A 23,607-nucleotide genomic window follows, 5' to 3' on the forward strand; every position below is an offset into this window, starting at 1 on the left:
TGTGAGGCCACGGCACTCTACCGAGGGCCATAAAGTGAGACTCTGTCTCTAAAAAAAAAAAAAAAAAAGAAACTTTGAACTTTGAATCCTACTGCTAGCGGGTTAAGCTTTCCCTGGTCACTCATGGTATGGCGTGTGCTACTTAAGATATATATATATAAAATATATATATTTAAATATAATTAAATAAAATTATATTTTATCATTTATAAAATTATATTTTATAATATAAATAAAATTATATTTTATAGTATAGCCATAAAATATGATTTTTGACATTTATTTGAGCAGTCAAGGAGGTCAAACTGCCTGGGACCAGTGAAGGTCACAGCACCCCCCTGGCTGGAGCTACTCCTGGAGAGGAGCAGAGGGACAGACAGAGGTTCGCATGAGCTAGCAGGGCTGCGCGCCAGCCCTCCGTGGCTCCCTCCGTGTGTCCAGTGCGTGCTCAGAAGACTCTCGGGTGTTTCAGCTGCCCTGCCCAGCTTCCAGGACACTGAGGGAGAAGTGGCGGGAGTGGTGCTTCCCCCCTGCCCTGCACACACCTGTGCCTCCTACAGACTGTAAGATCGGGTCAGTAGGACAATGAACTCCCAGGATTTTGGAAAGGTGTTTTTCATATAATTCTCCAGTGTAGGGCTGTGGCCCCAAAGTGGACTTGGTAGCTTTGTATCTAGGTACAAATCAATTCCAACGAACATTTTGTAAGTTTCAGACTGTTTTCTCACTTGAGAATCACCCAATATAGGAGACTGCCTCTCTCCCCATTGTTACTGATCAAGAAACATTTTTCCTTAAATCTGCCCTTGGGTCGTCTTCCCATAGGTTTCCTCTTTAGCATCTTGTAATTTACCTACATGATCTTAAAGAGTGTTAAGAAAAGGCTGAGTAGATAATAAGGAATCAGCAGAAACGAGGGAGGGGAATCGGTGGGATCACACCTGTGGTGCATATTACAGGGGTATTTGTGAAACTTGGTAAATGTAGAATGTAAATGTTTTGGCACAGTAACTGAGATAACGCCGGAAAGGCTATGTTAACCACTGTGATAAAAATGTGTCAAATGGTTTATGAAGTGAGTGTATGATGCCCCATAATCATATCATTGTATACAGTTATGATTTAATAAAAAAAAAATAAAAATAAAAAAAAAAAGAAACCACGGAGAGCATTTCTCTCTCTCTCCGTTCTTCCTTTCTCTTTCCTTTGCCTTCTAAGGGTAACATCAGCCAGCACAGGCCAGGCTGAGCTGTCGCACATTCATTTGGTGGAGTGATTTCTGGTTTCCGTCAGATCAGTAAAAGATGGCTAAAAAGTCATCTTGTACATTAGGCACAGCATTGTGGCTTCAAGCCTTGATGACAACAAATCTGAGAGAAAAGAAAGTAGGTTGCTTAGATGAAAGAGGTATGCTTGAGCAAAGGGAGTCTGATTGTTTAGAAAAAAAGAAAGAAAGAATAACGTAGGTCTCAAGTGGAGATGGAGAGAGGAGGAAATGATCCTCCGTTTGGGAAACGAAGAGGCAGAGTGTTATCCCGAGTTATAAACCATGAGGCCAAATGAATCAGGAGCACTTAACTATTCCAGTGCTAGTGAAAGGTGGCAGGTGACATGTTGGGCGGGAGCACAGACAGCTGGCTGCTGGCCCAGGGTACCCCGGGGGTCCAGCTGAATTCAGCGCGGGGAGATGGGCTGTTGTTTGCTGTTGCTAGTCTGCTGTTGTGTTTGCTGTTGCCGACGGGAGAGCAAGTGGGTTTTCTTTTTCTTTCTCTTTTTTCCTCCTTTTCCCTCTCCCTCCTGCCCTTCTTTCCCCCTCGGCCTCCTCTTCTCTTTTCGAGGTGTATCAACAGCACCCTGCTGAAGAAGCCCATGGAGCTTACCTGCTCTGGTTTGGGTGCTCTAACAGCTTGTTTGATATATATTTAAATCCCACTTTTATTATATCCTAGGGTGCAGGAAGATACTAAGTTGTATCCATGAGGTCTCTGCAGCTGTTACATAATTGTTCCAGGCTCCATCACGCTTTACTGCCAGACAATTGACTGCTCTGGGAGCTGTACCTGTTCAGGTGTTAAAAAAATAAGAAATATTGTTATGAATAGTTTGATGGTAAGAGGATCAACATCATTTCTACACAGACTTTGCAGCTCTGTTTTGCCTTTTTAGCAGCATAAGCATCTCTGAGTCTTGAGCAGTTGGGCGACATTATGCATTTGTGGTGAAGGTTCTAAGAATGCTTCCCTGTGGCGCTTCTCCACCCCGGTGAGTTATGTACATTTATGTGGCGGTTAAAGCCCTCAGAGGGCCCTGTGGAGGCGTGGATTGCAGGGAGTTTAGGCAGCTTGCAAATGCCTTGCAGGTGGCCTCCTCCAACCCGCTGGGTGAGATATATTTCTTTCCTTTTCCAAAACACAAAGCAAAATAAAAACCAAATATTAATGTTATGTCTGAATGTTTATGTCTCCCCAAAATTAATATGTTGAAATCTACCCTCAGGTGATGACAGTAGGAGGTGGGACCCCTGGGAGGTGATGTGGGAGTGGAAGACAGCTGTCTATGAGGAGACCGGCCCCCACCAGACACCTGACCTTTGCCTTGGACTTCCTGGCTTCCCAGAACCTGGAGGGGCAGATTTCTGATGTGTGGCGTTTCATTTCAGCAGCCCGAGTGGGCTCAGACAGCCATAACTGCAGTGGTCCAGAGGGCATGACCAAGCGTTTATGATGGTCAGAACTAGATGGCTTTTAAAGGTCTATTTATTCATCCCTCATTTTTGTTTTATCGTACTTCATGTGGATTTTGATCATTACACTTATAATAATCAGTTTATTTATTTAAACAAAGAAAGTAAAGGCCTTTTTGCGTTCGGGGTGGGGGAGATGAGGTCTGAGAGCTCTAGCGACTGAGATCAGGAGCAGCTCAGGCTCTGGGAGACCAAGGCCAACCCCAGCTGGCCCACAGAGTGGGTGTGACCTTGAGCAAATGATTAGCCTCTCTGAGCCTCTGTCTCTTTCTGTGTAAAATCAGGCCAGTGCCTCTTGCGTCTGGCTGGGCAAAGATTCAATGATAGATATAAATTGACTACCTGAAAACCTGACACCAGGTGGGTACTCAAGAGCTGCTAGCTGATTTGAATCGGATTAAATGCGTACTTTGCTTTATTTGGACACATGCCATTATCGGTTAAATGATTCTAACAACAACAAATAAAATGTCAAAAACTACCAATCTTTTCCCTAAAAATAATGTTGTACTTCGGCCTACATTTTGGAAATCTTTACTTTATCCTGTGAAATATTCTCTTCGAGGCCTAATTGAGCTACAATTCTGAGTACCCAGCTTAAGTTTTGTAACCATAGTTTGACTTTGCCATGATGATATGTCTTTTAAGAAACACCCCATGAATTGTCCTTGCAGCCCAAATATATTAGTTTTGGTTAACTCTGGAAAGTGCAAGTAGAGGGTATTTTGCTTTTGGAAATAGGATTTGACATAGTGAGCCTACAGGCTTTGTCACACTGGAGTGGTTTCTTAAGAGAAAATTGACTCTCTCAGATAGTTCCAGGCAGGGAAGGGGTCATGAAGCACACCCCTTAGTGCCAGCAGAACTGGGGGGGCATGTGTGCAGGGGCCATCAGGGTCACACGGTTAGGATGCGTGGGGTGGAGTGTTCTCCTGAGAGCAGGCGGCTAGAATGTTTGCAGGGATAAGCAGGGCACTTTCGCCTGGCAGTGTTGTTTGTGCTCAGGCTGGTAGGTCACTGTTGGCTGGGAGGAAACTCGGCTTTACAAGAACTTGCCCACTTGGCAGTCTCCACCATGGTTTAGTCACTCAGCCCTGGTGGAAGTTGCCTTTGCTAGAAGGGAGAGTTTTTCCCACAACACATTCAATGCAGCCCAGGGGGACGGCTGGCTGGGACAGAGGTGGCTCTGGCTCTGGCTCTGATGGTCACAATGATTCTGCTTGGCAACCACTTTCAAAAGCTGTGGTATGTTCCAGATGGTGACCACTTGCCTCATTTATCCTCCATTTGAAGGAATTTAATAACTATTCATTTGTTTGCATACCAAGCCGGTACAGACTCTTCTCCTGTGGCACTTATGTGGTAAGGAGCTGGAATTTTCTACTGTGATCTTTCCTTTGTGTGGTGGTTTATTTAGCAGTGACTGGCTTCATGGTCTGCTTTAAGATTAGGTGCTCAGCTATGTGCACCGGGGTCAGCTATATGCTTTAGGGTCAGCCATGTACACAGGGCCAGCCATACTCACCAGGGTCAGCTGTTTACTTTAGGCTTATGAGGCCAGTGGCCTGCACACCTGCTTTCCTGGGATATCTGTTCCCCAACCAGTGATCCACTAACACCTGCCTGAAAAGTGACTTTCTTCCATGGGGGAACTTCAGCTCCTGCTCCTTTCTCTCCACTGCGTAAAACAGAACTAAATATAAGGCTCATTTGTAAGAAATGTGCAATGTCAGCATGGCCTGACTTTAGGCATTTCTCCCCCTGAAAGGCCCTAAGACACATTTATCACACATACTCCTGCTATGAGTATATAATTAAATACTAAATTCTATGTGATGTTCAAATTTATTCTTTTTAAAGACTCAGAAATGCTTTAAAACCAAACACTAACAAACAGAGCCAATAAAAACAAAAGAAAGTTTTATAATAAATCAGGGAAAAAACATAAAAGAGAATAACTATAAAAGAAAAAAATAGGTAACAACATGTTGAAAAGACAGGAATTCTTTCCAGAAATGCAAATCAATTTAGAAAAAAGGATTCATTTAGGAGAGTTTGATGTATTGTAAGAAAAAATAGTGGCTAAAGAATTACATTGACAAGAAGTCAATTAAAAAAAGAAAACCTGGGGAAAAAGGCACAAAGGAGCTTAGGCATGATGCGGAGTTGGATGTTTTCACTGCTAAAGAGACTTTGTTTGAGCTGAAGACAAACTGGGTATAGAGCCCACCCCTTCCTGTGCTCCCAGGATGCCAGATGCTCCCTGGGAATGTGACCATTCCAACTGGGTTCTACAGGTGAAGGCTCTAGCGCTTTTCTGACTCACGACACACATAGAAAAGCAGCTAAGCAAAAGGAGAGAGAGAGATCCCTCTTGCAGGCGATTTCTTTCCCCCCATCCCTGGTCCCACTCGGCAGAGCTCTGGTTGAATCTCACGGGGACCCACAACTTCAGCCAGAGTGTCTAGACCTGGATCTCTCGGGTTCCCGCAGAGCTGCTGTTTACTCCCGGGGCAACCTGACCACGTGGCCATCAGCTTCTGCTCCCCAGCTGTGGGCTTGAGAAGGTGAGGGGCACCTTGTGGCATCCTCACAGGCCACCCTGCATCCCTGCCCCAAAGGTCAGGGCCCTGCCAGCAGAGCAGGGGACAATGCTGAGGCCATTTTCCGACACTTCAGCATTGCTCCAGTTCACAAAGACACAATGACTGCGGAAGAAGGAGAAGTTACAGGGAAGCTAAAAAGGAAGGATGGGAAGGAAGGAGAACTCGCTGCTTCTTCTGGTTTTGCCCCTTCCTGATCTCTGGAATCAGTGTTGTTGTGAACGGGATTGGCTAAGTCTTTATATTTACTGAAGAATTCTCTGTGCTTGGGATTTGTATTATAATATAATGATAGGTTTTTAATTTATAATCAGAATTTGAGGATGAGTCTAAGAACTGACTTTGAATTTATTATGGCTGATGAGTGTTTGATTTCCAAGGCCACTCGTCTGGCCAGCAAATGCTCACCAAGCCATGGGTATTGGGCCCTGTGCCAGGACAGCGTCTACTCCAGTGGGGAAAGGTCAACATAAATAAGTCAACACGACACTGATATCGAGTCACTGGAGGAGCTGTAAGGGAACAGCAGCTGTCTGTGACGTGGTGGCCGCGGTGGCCTGACTGTAGTAACAGAGGGGCCCGGGGTGAGAGAGTGGGGGACTGTGTCTGGGAGAAGGCAGCAAGCCAGATGGTGGGGGTGCAGGGCAGATTGAGGGACCAGGAATGGTGAAACAGGCCCCAGAGGGTGGTGGAAGTCAATCACATAGGGCTCAGATATAAAAACAGATTTGCAGATGATTAATAATTCAAGGTGTCATAAAAAATTTTATCTAGAGCTACCAATACTGAGCAATAACAGCTCCTGACGTCAAGATGGCTGATCTCCAGGGCAGCCCTGGTGGGTAATGTCATCCTCATTGTCTGAGGAAGGAATTGACTCTAAGAGGCTTACTGGTTGCTGCTGGCCACCCTGTTGTTAGGTGGCAGAGCTGGGGATCACACACAGGCCTGCCTGATGTCAAAGCTTGACGCAGAGCTCCTCGGCGGGCTCTCCAGTCACGAGGGGCTGGTGTGTGGCTGGTGCCTCCCCAGGGATGCTGACTTAGTAGACCTGGGTGGGGCCCAGAGGCACCAGCCTTTTTCAGAATCTCCCCAGGACATTCAGAAGCTAGCTAAATCTTCTTGCAGAATTATAGTTCACCCTGCTGTTTTCCAAATGCCTTTAAATCATCAATGCAATCAGTTAAGCAAGCAGATAAATACAAATAGGTAAGACTGGTAGGGCCGAGAGGAGCCAGGCGTGCCCTCTTCACATACAGAGACAAACACCTCACGTGTGATTCTACCTTCCCCACCTAAGCCAGCGCGGCTCCCTGACACCCCTCCCAGTGCTCTGTATCCTGCCTGCATTTGAAATTCTTTGTCTTTACTGAGAGCACCTGGGCAACACGATAGACTCCCAGGCACTGATAGAAAGAATGCCAGATTTTTCACTAATAAAATATTCTTGTGCAGAAATGCCTGGGTGGTGCAGGCACAGTGAGATGACAGAGCACAGCATTTCTGCGTGGAATCCCCATTTTCCCCTGGATCCAACCTAGATGCTGCTGGAACGGGAAATCTTAGCTATCTGCAGACGATACATGTATTTTATTTTACTTTTTTACAATCCACTTTCATCTTTAATTGCTTGGTGAATATGTTGTCTCTATTTTATAAATGAAGAACAACCAGAGGTTCCTGTTAATGGGTGTTTAGCACTAACTGTGGAAATGATTTGCTTCCCTGTAATGATCTATAATCACAGATCCTTGCATGAGGCCATGGGCGATGCTAAAGAACTTTACAAGAGCTTCCTCTGGAAGAGCCTTTCAGGAGCCTGCGTCAGAGGGAGGCTGTTCTTGTCTGGATGATTAAAGTTTGTGGTGATACTTTTCTCACCCGTCTGAAGTGCTTAATGATAGTCACGATAGGAAGTAAAATGAGTACCATTTCATTTTCCTTCAGAAATATTTTTGAACTTCTACCGTATGTGAAATAGTCTTTTAAATGCTGGGGAGGGGAACAGAGATGAATCTGACCCGAGTCCCCTTATTAGTGAGATTGTGGTCTAGGAGGAGACAGACACAGACACGCTGGCTGCATGCGGGTTGCAGAGTGGAGCCCAAGTACAGCAGAGCTCTGCCCCACTGCTGAGGGCAGAATTAAGGACCGTTGCCAAGGGAGATGATGTGCATCAACAGATGTTCCGACTCCCCAGGTTCAAAGCCGTGGGCCTCATTGGTCCCCCAACCCCCAGGCCTCATGTTACTTGGCGGTGACTCTGTCCTCCCTGTAGTTTCAGCTGCAAACTTGGAATGACCTTTATGACCTTTATGACCTTTGCCTCCTCTTTTTCTCTTACACCTGCTATTTCCTGAAATATGCCCTATCGAGGCTTAGATGGAAAAACCATCTTGCCCAAATCATGCTTCAGGGGCAAAGCCATGATTTTTGAATCCAAGCTCTCTCACTCCAGACCTCATCCTCTGTTCCGCACCCCAGAGGTAGCTCGGATGAAGACATTTATTTTGTGTGTGTCACATAAAGAGGGAGGAACAAATTAGACTCAGGAAGTAGGTTGGATTGGCTCACAGAAGGGTTTCAGTTCTAGCTTGAAGAGTTTGAATTCTTTTTCACAAACCATACACCTGTGTAATGGTTCAGGTAGGAAGATGATGCAACCTAAACTCCCCCTGAGAAAGTTCTGGCTGACCCCACGCTTGGAGGACGCATCTTGCAGCGGAGGCCACTAGAGTAGTCTGGATGAGGACTGGCCTGAAAGAAAGCAAGGGAACTGGATGTTTCTAAGTTTAATTAGACAAAAATTGGCCATGCATGTTTTTTTGGAAGCAACAAAGAAGACTAAAAGGTAATGATGTTTTCCCACTTTCTCTGACAATTTATATACAATAAATGCCCTGAGATTAAAGTTTTGAACATGTGTATATGAGAAGAGACTAATGTCATTAACAGTACTTTATTTTGGAAGGAGAAGGAGATATTCAATTGATTTGGAGGTGCTTGTGGGTCGTCTTGCTGAAATTATCAAATCTGGCAGATGGAGCTGCAGGAATGAAGAGATTGTAGGTGGAGTTACATATTTAGTAGAAGTCACTTCTCTTTAATATCAGCAATATTTTGGACTAAATAATCTGAAAGTCCTCCTTCAGTAAGCACCTCCTTGCCAATCTTGACAATATATATTACATGAAATTTCTTTTAAGAGTTGGGCTTACCAAGCAATACGTTCCAGAAATTATGAATGGAGGAGTTAGATCTAAGCTCCTGAGCATCAAACTGGGAGGCTCACAGTGAAAGGTTCCAGTTAGAAGTTTGCACCTCCGCGAGGGAGGCCACCACAGAGCCTGAGTGTCTTGTGTTGAGTTCTGCAGGGAAAAGAGTTCTCTCTAAGGCTTTACCACCACAACGGTGCCCTCATACTACTCACAAGGTTGAAATATATGTTACCTACATGGTCCAGGGGCCCTCAGGGCAAAACAATTATTTACGAAGTGATGCCAGGCTGGTGATACTCCTGGAGCATCTAGTAAAATTAAACACAAAATAGCTACAGTTCTGTGTCTTTATCCACGGTTACGTGGGCCCCTCAGGTGAAGTCCAGTTGTAGATGTGCTTACATATGAGGGAAAACTCTAATATGGGCAGCGGTCATGGGGCCAGTGTGGTAATGAGAGAAGGAACAGAACAGCAGGACAAAGGGACTGAATGAGGAGCCCAGGGTTCAACACAGACAGGCAAAATTTCAGAAACAGCATTGAGAAATCAGGAGAAAAGGATATGCTTTCACTAATTACCATGGGAATTGGTTATTATTATATTTTTTAAAAATCTGGATTATGTCTGTACCTCCCACTGCACACTGAAATCAATTAAAACAGTAAGAACTTTTTGAGGATAATATCACAGTACATGTCTGATCTTTGGTAAAAACTGATCTCTTAAACTTTAAGGGAAAAGATTGATACAATTAAAACTCTCTACGATGAGATGGCTAAAAACGTTGAGAAGGCTGGAAGGCAATTTTTATAAACACTGAGAATCCACAGAGAATAAGCATCCAGAATATACAACAAAATTCAACAATTTAGCAAAAAGGACATAGGAGCCGATTAAAAATGAAGCAAGCTATATAAACAGGAAGTTTAATGAAAGGAAATGTAAATGGCCAATAACAGACGGGAGGACATTGAGCCTCTGAACGAATGAGGACTGAAGTAGCAGGAAGACGTGATTTGACATCCTGTATCCTGACAAAACCAGCTTGGGGCTGGAGTAGAGCAGCAGGGACACCCCGTACACCTCGGTGAAAACCATCGTTACAACACTTTGTTGAGCAATTTAGCAAAAAGAGTCACCCTGATGTCTTCCTACTTATCAGCCACAATGTCCCTCCTGGGTACCCACCCCAGATGCCAGAACCCAGAAAGACAGGACGAAACTTGAGCATATAGGTCAGTGCTGTCAAAGACTGGATGTGAAGACAGAGCGTCCAGCTGCATCCAACCCGGCGATGACATCTTCAAAGGGGCAGTTGAACGTGTTCCTTGGGAAATCACGGCAGAACTTTAAATGGAGGGATGTAGGTGGTAGCACCAGGGATTGGCCAGGTTTACTGAGAGGGCATGGGAGCCTCGAGCGGTAGTTTGAATCCAGTGGTAGGCTTGAGAAAAGTGGATGAATTATTCAGTACAATTGGTCGTGAGTGGAAGGAAATGAAGATAAGTGATTCACTTGTGGATACGTCAGGATCTAGGGCAAGATTGTTTTGTTTTCTGGAGACCTAAGACTTGAGCTATTTGTAGAGAAGTGAGAGAATAAAGATACCGTAGGGACAGCAGAGCAGGATGGAGAGGCTCCCACACCTGTAAGATTTCATTTCTACTGCAGAAAGTGTACAGAGGTGTTTTATAGACTTTCCATTGGAATTTGCATACACTGGAAAGTAAGGAACTTTTGAGGAAGAGGAAACTCTGGGCAGGTATTGAAGCGCTTAACAATTATGACTCCAGGGCCAGGTTACATTTGAAAATTGAAGTATTTTTAATGGTGCTAATTTCAAGATTTTTTTCCTTTGTCTTCTGGACTTTTGTTTGTTTGATTTTAGTCAGTACAGGAAACAGTTTCATTGTAAGATCTTAGGAATTGGTGGGTGGAATCCTTTCTGTCATTTCTTCATAAATTTCTGGCAAGAGGTCAGATTTACCTTGTGGAATGTATTATATGAAACTATAGTATTCAGAGCAGGGTTTTGTTTGTTTGTTTTAAAAATCCCTGTTCTCTTCCACTACTGGGAAAAAGTCAGGGAGAAAGTTCTAATTGCAGTTTCTTTCCAGGACACTTTTTAAAAATATAAATACACCCTGACGGTCTTTCTTCTGGCTTGGACAAGCTGATTTACTCAGCCTCAACCTGGCTTCCTGCGTCTCAGCTACTTCCTGCCCCCAGCCCAATCTGTGCACCCCAGATATCCCTGTGGGGTGATCTTGCCCAGCCTTGACTAGCCATGTAGCAGGTCTGCTAACTCCCAACTCAACACTCAGAATGGACAGGAGCTCAGAGCCCCAGAGAGCTAAACTTCAAGGTCTCTTTCTAAATTAATATTGGTCTGGGCTGGTACACAGAATCCTGAAAGAGAACCCCTTCCAGGCACCAGGGGCACATGGGGCTTGTGGGGTGGTGACAGCTCCCTGCCTCCTGTGTTATCCTTGTTTATCCAAAGCTCCGCTCTCTCAGGGTGCAGCCTACAGATTAATACTTTTGACTCTTTCCTCTCTTCTTTTCCTCTCTATCTACTGAACATGAACTGTAAATAAGTATCAGGCTTTCTTTTTTCTTATCTTATATCATATCATTTTTTACTACTAGTAGAAGAACAAGTCTGATCCTTCTTCCACTCTAGGAGAAAGGGGTTTGGGGGTGAGTTCTCCAGGCTCGGTTCTTGATATGCTAATGGAGCAGATAGAGGAACTGTTCTTTCTCTCTGGACATTTGCTTCATGAGCTCATTACCTTGCTGCAAAATCTCATTTTACTGTTTTACAGGTGAAGAGCTAGAAAGAAAAAAAATGCCACGGATTGTTAATTATTCCCCCCAATCCCTCCTTTTTTTCTCGCATCAGTAATAGCGTTTCTGCCTGGGCACACTGCTGCCTGGCAAGACGGCCTTTCCAAGACCTCCTCATAGTTCACTGTGACCATGAGGCTAAGTCCTGGCTCTAGGGGAGCAGAGAGGGAGGTGTGAGACTTCCGGGTGGCACCCTTAAAGGGATGAGAGTTGACTGTCTCCGCCTCTTCCCTGTTCTGTTCCCTGAAACACAGCTGTGGTGTATGCCAGCTTCATGGCCGAGCTCAGCACCTGACAGAGGCTAGAGCCAGACAGGAGGCTTTCATGTTACTTTCATGACATCACGTCATGAGAGAGGAATGAACTTCCATCTGATTTAAGCTACTGTCTGTCATTTGTGCTTTCATTTCAGCTAAACTCACATCCTACAAATACACACGTGGATAACTTTCAGACATTATCCCCATTAAATTACACGGAGTAATAATACTGAACTTCACAGAAGTTCTCAGGATGCAGGACAGGCTGAGTGAACCACATGTTCAGACTTGTGAACCACACAAAGCACACACATGTGCGAACATTCTTCCAACATTAAGGCACCCCAAAATTTGAAGTAATGGTACATGCTCCATTAACTTACAAACCTGGAGGCCAGAATTACCAAAAAATCTTCTTTGTCACATTATTTTTAGTAAGCATGAATTTGAATGTCTGGCCTGGCCCCTGGGAAAGGTTGCTTTTGATGAGGTAGAGCCAGGTATGAGCTGCTTATAAAAGCAAAATGACTTCAAATTGCTTCAGTGAGGGGGGCAAAATAAAATGTTGGTGGCTTCTGTTTATTAATCTATGATGGTTGGTGAAAGAGGCACCAATAGGGGTAGTTCTTTTATTGGTAGAATTATATCTACTTTTTGAGACCACAGTCCCAGAAAATGACACCTTGTTCCAAAGAGTTCTCAGGCTCATCCCTGGAGAGGTCACTGGGCACGAGGCATTGTTGGAAGCTCTGGGGGCTCCTTGTCTGAGAAGTTCCGCTGCCATGCTGCTCAGATGCTGGCCCAGCTTCCAGAAGCTCCTCTTGAAAGGACCATTTTCCAGAGGTCCAGGAGGAAATGATTCTGGCAGGCTGGGGTCGTGCTGTCCTCCACACGCTCGAGACTGTGAGGGCCCAGGGGCTTCTCACCCTGGCCCTGCAGGGCTTGCCCTCCTACTTCTCTCCCAGCACCTTATGATCGTCTCAGGCAGGGATCGGGACCTGTCCATCAGGTTACTGGCACATGTGAGAAAGGAAAATGTTTGCTTACTTCAACTTTTTCTATTCCTTGAGGTTCACTGTGTTTACCAGGAAGGTTTCAAGTTCTGGCAGCAACGGCTACCACCTGATGTCAGCGGGAGGAAGCTCAGGCAGTGTCTTCCCGCTGGGGCTCTGGAGTTCCTCTGCACGCAGCCCCATGCTCTGGTCCTGGTGGCGCTTCCTGAATGGCCAGAGGCCTCTCCTCCAGCACCGAGGCTTAGTTAGCTCCCACACCTCAGCCTCCGGCCCTCTCTTCACCCCCCAGCTCCCTGGGTCCTGTCCATTCTGGCTCCTGGCCTGCCCTGTGCCCACCACCTGTCCCCTACCCCAGCCTTCCCCAGGGTGGCACTTGGTGCTCCTCACTGCTACTGTTATGCGTTTCCATAGCACCTTATGCTTTTATCTCGTATTTTAATTATAATTAATTAAATTAATTCTATTATAATTAATTAAATTATAATTGAATTGATTTATAATTTAATTAATTATAATTAAAAGACAAGATATTTTAACTTTAATGATTATTGGTTTAATTTCTTTATCTCCACTAGACTAGAAGTTCCACAAAATGCAGAGCTCCCTTTTCATGCCCTCGGCTACCGTGCCTCTGTTGTGTAGTAGTGAGGACTGTGCGTGCCATTTACAGTCCACTACACCGAGGATTTCTGTGGACTTTTTTGGTGATCTATGATATACTAGGCCAGTGCTTTTTAAGCTTTCCTATCTCACAGCAGACTTGAACCTATAGTTAACCTTCTGCAGCACACTTAAATTATGTTGATCAAAAAAGAAAAAGAGTTAAAAAAAGGAGAATATACTTACTATGCCTTGAAGTTCTTTCAAAAATAATGTAATTAATGGTCTTTAAAAATTTCACAGCACCTGAAGATCCTCTCACAGCACAGCAGTTGAAAATCATTGTCCTGGGCCCTGGCAATGCAAGTTGACTAGGATAGTCCCTGTTCCCAGAGACCGGACATATCTGCAGTTTTCGGTTTTATTTTGGACCTAGACTTCACCTGTTAAGGGGCCTTTTTCATCATCAGGGTGCGGTGGGGAATGTCTCACCACATGGAAGCAGCAACTGGCATGGGATGGAAGGGAAGCCTTAGGTGTTGGAGGAAAGACAGTGTTTCCTAACAGAAAAGCACTGGGAGTTGAAATTCATTGAGAAGAGGTGAGGCCAGAGGGTGAGCAAGGAATAAAAAAGGAAGGAGATCAAGGTTAAGGAAGGAAATGGGGTCAAGGAAAGTGGCAGGAAAGTGATGGCAAACGTCAGCCCCGTGGACGCTCAGAAGCAAAGCGTTCCAGGACGGTCAAAGCGGGCCGCACAATGAACAGATTCGAGCAGTGTATCTGCGTGTGGAGACCTTCAGGGACGTGATGCTGGTGCCTCTGCGGGACCAGCAGTCAGAGGCTGAGGAGAGAAAAGCAGAGACAGGCAGGTGAGCAAGAGGACAGCGAGGGTCCCTGCTGACACCCGGGCCTGCAGCGTCGAGACCTGTGGGTCTGAAGTGTCATGGCAGCTGGGGTGTTTCTTGGGATGATTTCCGTCCTGTGTGGATGAGAGAAAGTAACCAGGGGATGCAGGGAGTGTGGAGAAACCTCTGTGGGGTCAGAGTAGACGCACCCACGTGAGGGCAGCTGGCCCCGGGGAGGCAGGAGCTCAGCACCCGGAGAAAACGTGCTTGGAACGAGCCCTCCGAGGTTCTGTGGGAGAGGACGGGAATAGGCACTGATTGTCACCGTCCTAACATCTTTGTGATAAAGAGGCATTATATTCATGAGGGAGGTGAGTGAGGGAAAAGATGGATTTAAAGCCGATTTAGGGCGTTTACGAACAAATCATATTTCTTATTCAGCAAAGCTTGAAAGGACTGTCCTTTTGTACCACGTATCCCAGCACACCTTTCAAACTTGTAAGATTGCAACTCAGTTACACACGTGTAGGTTAAACTTTTTTAGGTGACGTTTGAATTTAAATGATGAAAACTGACATTTTCATCTTGCGAAAGAAAATGAATTGCAGATCTCCTAAATAAATACTTACAAACAAAATACAAATGTCTTTGAATCTGAGAGCTCGCCTGTGACTGACATTGGGGCTTTGCCAGGGTTAGACGTTGAAGCATTCTGCAAAGCTTTTAAAGAAAAGTGTCTTTGAAAGCTGAGAAATTTGTAGTGCTAAATATTTTGGTGGTGATTTATGAACAGTGTTAAGAAATATGCCTTTTCTTTAATAAAATTTTTTTTAAAAGTCCTGACACTTAGTAAAATGATGAGGATTCGTGTGCTAAAATGTTTTGCATGGCAGCTTTTGAGTAATACATTCATAAATATTTCTCTTTTTTCATTTAAAAGTCAAAATAAATTAGAAGAAAGCACCAAATTAAAGGAACCCAGTCAAATTGAAGAGAGGAACTTTGGGTTTTGGGGGGGAGCTTTTGCCTGATCTCACAGTCTTCAAACATTGAACCACCTGCCTCAACAAAGGTAGGCAGGGATGAACTCAAAAGTCTCTCTCTTTCCACACATCTGCCCAGGCACGTCAACAGAACACATCAACTTTTAACAGATTTACCAAGTTTTCTCTCAAGCATGCTTCTCTCCACACTTACCATTTTCCATTTAGGTTATTACTATTTTTAAAAAATAATATCCAGTTGTACTCACAGAACTTTATGCATGTGAAAACTTAATTTAAAGCTGGTACGTAATGTGTGTGCTATGCAGGAGGAGAGTTAAGAAACTCATGAGCTGCTTGAAGAAGGGATAAAAAATGAGGCAAAAGACAAAATGATGGCCAGGGCTCTCTGGGCAGCATGCTGGAGCCCAGTTGCCTGGATACTTTTGTGCTCCATGATTTAATTCAGCGCAGATGCTGTGAGTTCTTCTTTCCTTTCTGCTTCTGTGGTGATGGGTGTCGTTGCTGGGGGTAGGCAGGGGCTGGGAGCGTGAATGAGACGGAGAAGAGTTGGCCACACAAACACAAAGCCAGAGACTGGGGTGCCGGCTCTGCTGGGGGAGCCGGGCGGGGACTTACTCAAGCTCCACCAAGCAGCTCTTGTTCCCATGGAAACCAGTGTTTAGTGCTGAATGCTTGGCTTGACTCTGCCTTGCCCCCTTCCTCTGTCTTTTTAAATCTCTGCTGGAGATTCATTGTCTTCTTGTTATTTTTGTTTTAATAAAAATAAAGACTGCAGAGAAGAAAAATGCTCCCAACCTCAAGGCATCCTGTGAACAGGCTGATGACATATATTCCGGGTGGGTTTTGAATCTGGCTGGATCTCCCCAGATCTGAGATCTGGTGCCTTTTCTTCCAGTCATGTTCTGACAGGCCACCGCGAGCTGTGCCAGGCAGAGATGGGCAGCCTAATTTGAATCCCAATGCTGCTGGGACTGGCTCCCTGTGACAAGGCGGGAGGCCAGGGCAGGATGGCCGCAGACTGAATAGTGGTTTTCTGGGGAGAGAGGGAGTTCTCCCACAGTGCTGAGTTCCTTCCTGCTCTCACTCCCATGCCCCTTCTCTGCTGGGTTACTGGCAAGTCTACTTTCTATTCTTCAAGGATTAATGCCTCAGCGCAAGGGGAAAATTGGCAATTAAAAAAAAAAAGAACCCAAAGCCTGAGATTTCTGTGGCTTTGTGAATTGCCAGTTAGATTTCATTAGAATGCTGCTACAGAGAGAAAGTTCGGGCTTTTGTTGTTGCCAAAGCATTTAAAACTCTGAGCAGGATGTTTTTATCTTCACTAGAGAAAATACAGGCAACCTTTTGTGCTAATGGAGCTTAGCTAACATCTATAAGCAGGAGAATTTCCAGAGGGAAAGTGAGTGACTATAATGCCCTCTAACAAAATAATCTGCTTCTGAAAAATTAGATATTAGGTTCCTATCAGAACTGCTGAATGTGGGTTATTCAGTAGTTTTCCATAGTGGAAAAATTTTAAAACTCAGAGATTATTTGTTCTTATTGAAATTCCTTTCAAACTCTCCCCCCCACCAATAAAATGTTTTAAGTATAAACGATTGTAGGTTTGCATCTTCGCATTGTGAAATAGCTTGTTGAAATGATTTTGTAGCTTCTGGGATTCTCGTGAAATGCTCCCAGCAGACTGCTGTATGTGCTGATCTGCCTGCCGAGAAAGCTCTCCTGGAGTCCTCCCCGGCCACAGTTGCTTGCAGGCTGCGGTGGTTTGGGCAGGGAGGGCCCTGCACACAGGCTCCACTATCGCTCCCCGTGCTCACCTGCTGTTTGCATATGTGATCTAGGTGGCATTATGCCAGCAACAGCACACAGGCAGGAGTGTTGTCTCAATCTCATTGCAGATATAAATTGTCATTTTCAGTGAATATTTATTAGGTGTTCATGAGTGTAGGGCGTCCTGTCAGGAGCAATCAGCAAGAGGCCAGGAAGCCCAGATGAAGCAGGTTCATTCTGGAGGGACAAGGTCTCTCGAGCCAGTCAACACCAGCAAGGCACTTTCATCTCTTCGTAGGTGTGAAAAATGTGTCCCCCCATTTCTGTATCATCATCCTAACAAAGTTGGCATAAGTCTTAGGTGTTTGGTACAAAGAAAGTGTTCTTCTCTTTCTATCATATTTCTGAGTTTTTTTATTCAAAGTATGTTTTTCTTTTTGTCATTGTACATTAAACCCAGTACATTATTACGTCAAAAACTCAGGGAAGACTTTTCTTGTTCATAGCTAAAAAGAAAAGTATTTCCCATAAGGACTAATGAACTAGTGCAGGTTTAATTTTTATTTCTGTGCTAGTCATAAACAGTGACTTTACCATGTTTTGAAAATGTGTCTGAAGAGGAGGTTAAAGCTAGAAGCAAACACTAGTTATTCTGTGACATCTTTTGCGGTGGCCATCACAAAAATCCCTTGTCTATGTGCTTGGGAGTTTTCTCTTGGTCTAGCCTGTGAAATTAATGGTTTAACAGAGAGGAAAAATTCAACCTCAAAATGTAAATCTTTAGCCTAATTAATAGGCACAGGGAGGTTCTTTATCAACTCTCACTTGTGTTGAAGCAGCAGGTTACAAAGTGGCACCTGTGTGTGACAGAGCCTCTTCAGAGCCTCCACAACTCAGGTGAGCCTGGGAGTTACTGGGGGATGAGCAGCCGGCAGACCAGTTGAACCAGTCTTTCCCACTCCCATTATTAGATGGACCCAAAGACTGGGAAGGCTGAGTTAGGAGCAGCAGTGAGGCCACGGCTCTCTGAAAGGGCTCGTGGAGATCAATTTTGTTCTGTCCATCTGTGGATTGTGGTGGAAATTCTGTCCCTCATGGCCTCTCTCCCACAGGTTCCACCCTGGAAGCCTTCTGTGGGTGAAGCCACTACTTACTGTTTTTCAGATATTTGCTCTCTTTGGTACCAGAGCCTGATGCACAGGGTTTGATACAGTTTGATCAATGGAAGAAAGGGTGAAGACCTTTAAAGATCCCTACTTTGAGTTTCTCGGTACAATATTGTGAGCAGGCTCTTCATGTATTTCCCTGTGTTTTTGGACGTGGGAGCCCCCTGGGGCTGTCTCGCTGTCTGTGTCTGCACCAGGTGCAGCCGGTCACTTCCACACACTACAAGTGTGCAGGGAGCTAGGGGCTGGTGGGGTTTCCCAGCAAGGTGTGTGGACCCCCAGGCTTGTTGCTTAACATCTCCACTTTGGGAGGCCTTGGGGTTGTGCAAACCCTTGGGTCAATTTAGTCTCATTCTGCAGCGTTATTTCCAGCAGCTCGACAGCAGCTTTCCCCAGGGCTTTGCTAATGAATGTAATTTTACAGCGACAAAAGAAGCTACAGGGGAATGAAAAGTTCTAGAGGGAAAACAAGACTTTCTTTTTTTCCAAGTCGAGTTTTTAAAGTTCCAGCTGTTTCCTCTGGCAGACACACATTCAGGGGTCCTGACTGAGTGGATCCTCGGTCGTTCCAAGGGGATTGTGAATGACCCCATCAAGATGTTCGTGTTCAAGAGCTCTAGCCCTCGTGTAGGGGTCTTCTTAGCAGCGACATCACCTGCACTTTCTCTGTGTGTCCCCCGGTTCAGAAGGATATGTGGTGCTCACACACTGTGCCCGGTTATTCCTCCTTCCCAGGGAGGAGCTGAGAAACCCGGCTTGAGCCTTGAAAACTCGGACTCGGTCCTTACGGCAGGTTGGAAACGTGACCTCTGTCGTCCCAGGGGTGTTTCTGCTCTTAGTTTTGCTCTTGAGCTCCCGTTTCCCCCCATCTCATTCAAAGACTGCCTTTCTGCTCAGGCCCTGAGGTTGTGTGACTTAATACAGAGTTGGGCTTGTGCTCCGTGCTTCTGCTGCCTCAGTGCACCAGACCTTGGTGACTATGGATGGGGGGTAGTTTGCTATACAGGCAAGCAGACATCCATCAGTGTGAAGTTAGCACCCCCAAATCTGTTACTGCCAAAATGAACTTGTGAAATGATCATACCTAACTCAGCACAAAGCTTAATTCCGGTTGCTGCATGCGCAGCAGCCAGTAGGCCCTCTAAATCATGCCTCTCCCATACCAGCTTGTGGCATCGTTGACAATTTTACCACCTACCCCTAAATATCTACAATGACTGTGATGCAACTTCCTTCTCCCTGCGGGCTTCCTGTTCATGGGAAGGTGGATGTTGTGTGTATATTTCAGTGCGTAGCATGGCTTGGATTGTAAATCAATGGTTATTTACTTGATTCATATGCTCATTAGTTTATACATGGAACGCTGATTAATCCTCTAGAAAGGTAAATAAGAGAGGCCCAGGCTGGCCAAGTGCTAAGGCTCATAGCAGGATCATTGGTGTTAATATAGTAATTCCTATAACAGATATGTATGCTTGAATTGCTATGGGAATGCAGAAAAGTTAGCTATTTATTTTGTTTTTGGGAAAACTTTGAAAAATGATGAAGTTATTTTTACTATAAAAGTACAGCCTATGTCCGTGGGCTCTGGAGACCAACGTCTTTGTGAGTTACTTCCCATAAAAAGAATGGATAACATTTATGTTTTATGACTGTTGTTGTAAAAATAAATATATTAATATCATTTATTATGATATGTTGTTCACCCCCAAATTAATTTTTTTCTTCTGAATTTAAGAGAAATTAAGATAGTTCACAGGCCCCTAAAAGAAAGAGAAGAGTAAAGTTATAGAAAGGAAAGAAGGAAAAAAGTTCTGGAAAACAGGAGAACAAGTGTGAGATGAGTAGAGATCACAAGAATGATAAAAGAAGTTCACCAAAAAAATAAAACTATAAATGTGAAAATGGAAAGCAGCAGAGGGAGGTGAGGGAGACAATGTTCGCTGAGAACAACAGAATGTGAAGCTACCTCGAAAGCTGGCCTGAGTGCGGCTTCTGCAGGGAGGTGGGCTGGGTCTTCATCCACTGCCTGGGGGCAGAGGCTGCACCTGGCCCACACCTGGCCCTGGCTGGCACCTGGCCGGCACCTGGCCCTGACCCACACCTGGCTCACCAGAGGACTGGTAGGTCCGCCTGGGCTGGGCCCCAGCTGAGCTCACCAGGGAAAGGCAGGTATCCAACCACCAAGCCTACCTTAGATTTTTGTAAGACAGAAAACACTAGTTATCTTTCTATAGATGGAGTCCTAATTGAAAAAAAAAATCATAAACTTAAAAAAAAATTTAAAAAGCATCATGCTTACTATGTATTTCTACTCTTAGCTTTGTCTGCATTTCGTTGGCGTTTCACATTTTGAACTTTCTATTTCCTCTCATGGGAAAAGCTTTTCATAGGAATAACAGATTTTCATACACTCTCTTGTTTTAACATTCACAATAGACCGATGCAGAGGATATTACTCTTCTCACTTAATAAATTAGGAGCTAGGCTCAGACTTTGCGACTGGCCCAAAGTCACATGGTTCCACAATTTTAGGGAAGGGTCTTCATACTGTGTGTGCGTGTGTTTAATTAGTCACTGCCTTTCTGTGTAATGCTAAACTTAAGAAAACTGATTTCATGTTGAGGAGGGTATTCTTACACACTTTTCCTCATTTTTCCCCATGTGCTTATTCATGCATTCTGCAGTCTGCTGAACGTTTTCATCCTTGTCCTTAATGAAAGCACCAAACTCATCATCCATCATGGGTCTGACCCGGCTGACATCTCCAACATGGAGCCATGAGTAAGCCATTATTCCTTTGAGGCTCAGGCATAAAATTTGGCATACCAAATGTTTGTTTATAAAGTTTTTCTAACACAGCTTAGAATCTTCATGTATCTGTTGATGACATGCAAATTGTTTCCCTTAGTATGCGGAAAATCCAAATGTAATTTAGGAAGCGTTTCTTAGGGACATCTGAATGTACTGAAGTTGTCACATTCCATGCATAACTTGGCAAGTTTTACTTATTTATTTTTTTCCGTTAACATACAGTTTTCAAGGAATCTAGCACTCGGGAAAGATCCTTATGCCTTAAGCTAAGATGGAGTTTTTCAAAGGCATTTCGCCTGTGATAAGTTCAATGCCGTATCTATTGGCCTCTCCCTGTTTCATGCCCAAGGATAGAACCACAATCAGTCACCAAGTGCTTGATTCAAATCAGTGAGACATTACAGAGTGAGCAGAAATAGGTTCTTGTTGACTCTACCCCTACAGGAAAATGGTTGTTTCAAACCATATCCTACTATTAGTGGCCAGGAACAGAGGGAGTGTTGTTTCAGCCCTATTATTCCCAAGCTAGCTAGACTGGGCGGCAGGATGGATGGCTCAAAGCACTAAGATTAACATGGGGACTCAGTAAATCTTGGCTCCTAGCTGTGGCTCTGCTGTTAATTCACCAAGAAAGGCTGGTAAATTAGTATAGCTTTTATGTGCTAATGTTTTCTCATGTAAAAAATGAGCACAATAACAGTGAGCACGCTATGAATATTGCAATGAAAAGTTTTTCTAATGCAAGTCTTATTGATGTATCTTCCTGCACACAGACAAGAAGTTCAGAAGGAGTCGCGTTCAGAGCTCTTTGGGTTTGTCACTTAGCAGACATGGCTGCCAACTCACTGGGCGATTCTAAGGGTTATGTTTGCTTTCTTTCAGTCTGCAAAGTGGAGAAACACATCCCAAGTAATCACACTTTTAAGCCTATATACTCTATTCAACTAACAAGTACTAACTGATTACGTACTGTGCACGAGCTGCTGGGTTCCAAAAGAAATGAGATATTGCCCCCCCATCCTCAAGAAAGTCCAGTATTACTGGGCACAGACATGTACTAACTACAGTACGATATATTCTCAACTCGAGCAAAATATGATGCCTTCTAAGCTCTGTGTATATTCTTTCTGTGTAAGTAAAGAAGGGGTGAAAATGAATTCTGCCAGAGACTGTGGATTCAAGAGGTGACATCTAGAAGTCACTAATGGAAGATAGAGACCAGTTGGAAGACAGTTTTCCAAGGAGATGCAATGAGCCAGGCTCCAGTGGGTGCCCATGGTGTGGCCACAGAACCTCTAAGACTCTGGTGTGCGTGGAGCACAGCGGCCAGCATAGGAACAGGGGCTACTGTACACTGAGTGCGTGTGGTACATGCCTGGTCTGTGAAAATCAGTTTAACTGAAGGAGATGGCCAGTGTAGGGAGGTGGTCGGCTATGGAGGCTCTGCTGTGCTTCCTTCCACTCGCACATTAAACCAAAGTCATGCTCCTCTGCCATTTCTGTAATTCCTCAAAACACTGGCTTAAGAGACAATATCTGGGGATTATTCTGAGGTCATACATGTTTACCTTAACCCTAGAATTCATGCATATATTTCTGCCTTTGCTGACGGACCTGCTATGACCTGGGGTGAAGCTCTTATCAGAGCTTTAATCCTGGTTAAGTCAACCCAGGCTAACTTTCACGAGGGCTGTGTGGTGCCCATCCTGCCTGCCAGCCTTCCCCTCAGTCCCTGCACCTGCCCCCCGCTCCGCCACACACACACAGTGGCCACATGCTAATATGTTTTTCATTAGTTTGAATTTTTAAGATTTTTGTGGTTATTTTGTCATGTTCAACAACTACAACAGCACACCGTTAGTTGACCTTCAGAACTGTGTTTAACGAACTGCATTTATATAAAACTGTCAGCCATTCAGAAATGCTGAGCAAAAAGAAAGCCACCAAAGCTAGCGTTCAACACCTATGGTCAGCAGCACCCCCTTGGTTAAGATTTGTTTATCTCATAATGAATCTTTAAAGATGTGGTTTGTTCTAGTTGCCTTATGCATTTGAGAAAGATAGAAAACACATGTGGGCGAAGCTTCTCCTGTGGGATCTGTTACTTTCAGTGAAGATACTGAAGGGAACGGGGTCGATGGAGTGCATGTCTATCCTGAGCTGAGCTTGGGCATTTCTTGTTCCCCACAAGCCAGTGAACTAACTTCCCCTCTCTTGCTTTGAAGCAACATGGCCATCACTTGTCTCTTCCAGGTTTTTTTGTAATGTTTTTACAAGCTACTGGAAAATTCTTTAACTGTGTTGGCATAGTTTGATTCCTTTGTACACACTTCATTGGTGACAGTCAGTTGCCTGAAAAGACATTTGTATTTTCACTGTCGCTTCAAATTTTAGTTAAAATAAAAGATGCATAAAATGACGATGTTTCCCACGCCCACTCATCTAACCATCTAATTTTAATGTTGCCCCTTCCTCTGTAAGAGCCTGTCTAGTTCTTCAAGTTCTTGATTTGTTTCTTTTGTTTCCTTTGAAAATGTTCTTCACATGTAATTATTTTTACTTAGCACTTAGATTGTTGTGTACTTTGTGTTTTTATAGAGTTCATTTTGCCTTTTATGGCTAATTTCTCACTTTCATGTAGCTGTGGAGTACAGCCCATTGATTATGCAAAATCATTTGAGTTCTTACCACATCTGTATTTTATTCTAAGTAACATTGTT

General features: G+C 44.4%; 1 long non-coding RNA gene across 1 annotated transcript in view; it reads left to right on the forward strand.

The window, feature by feature from the left end:
• The first annotated feature begins 3,936 nt into the window (after positions 1-3,936).
• LOC128586133 (uncharacterized) overlaps positions 3,937-23,607 on the forward strand; it is a 31,927-nt gene continuing 12,256 nt past the window's right edge. Inside the window, exon 1 of the long non-coding RNA XR_008380189.1 lies at positions 3,937-4,105. This is a non-coding gene — a long non-coding RNA (uncharacterized LOC128586133). The remainder of the gene's footprint in view (positions 4,106-23,607) is intronic.

This window comes from Nycticebus coucang, chromosome 5 (genome assembly GCF_027406575.1).
Source record: "Nycticebus coucang isolate mNycCou1 chromosome 5, mNycCou1.pri, whole genome shotgun sequence".
Lineage (NCBI taxonomy): Eukaryota > Metazoa > Chordata > Mammalia > Primates > Lorisidae > Nycticebus > Nycticebus coucang.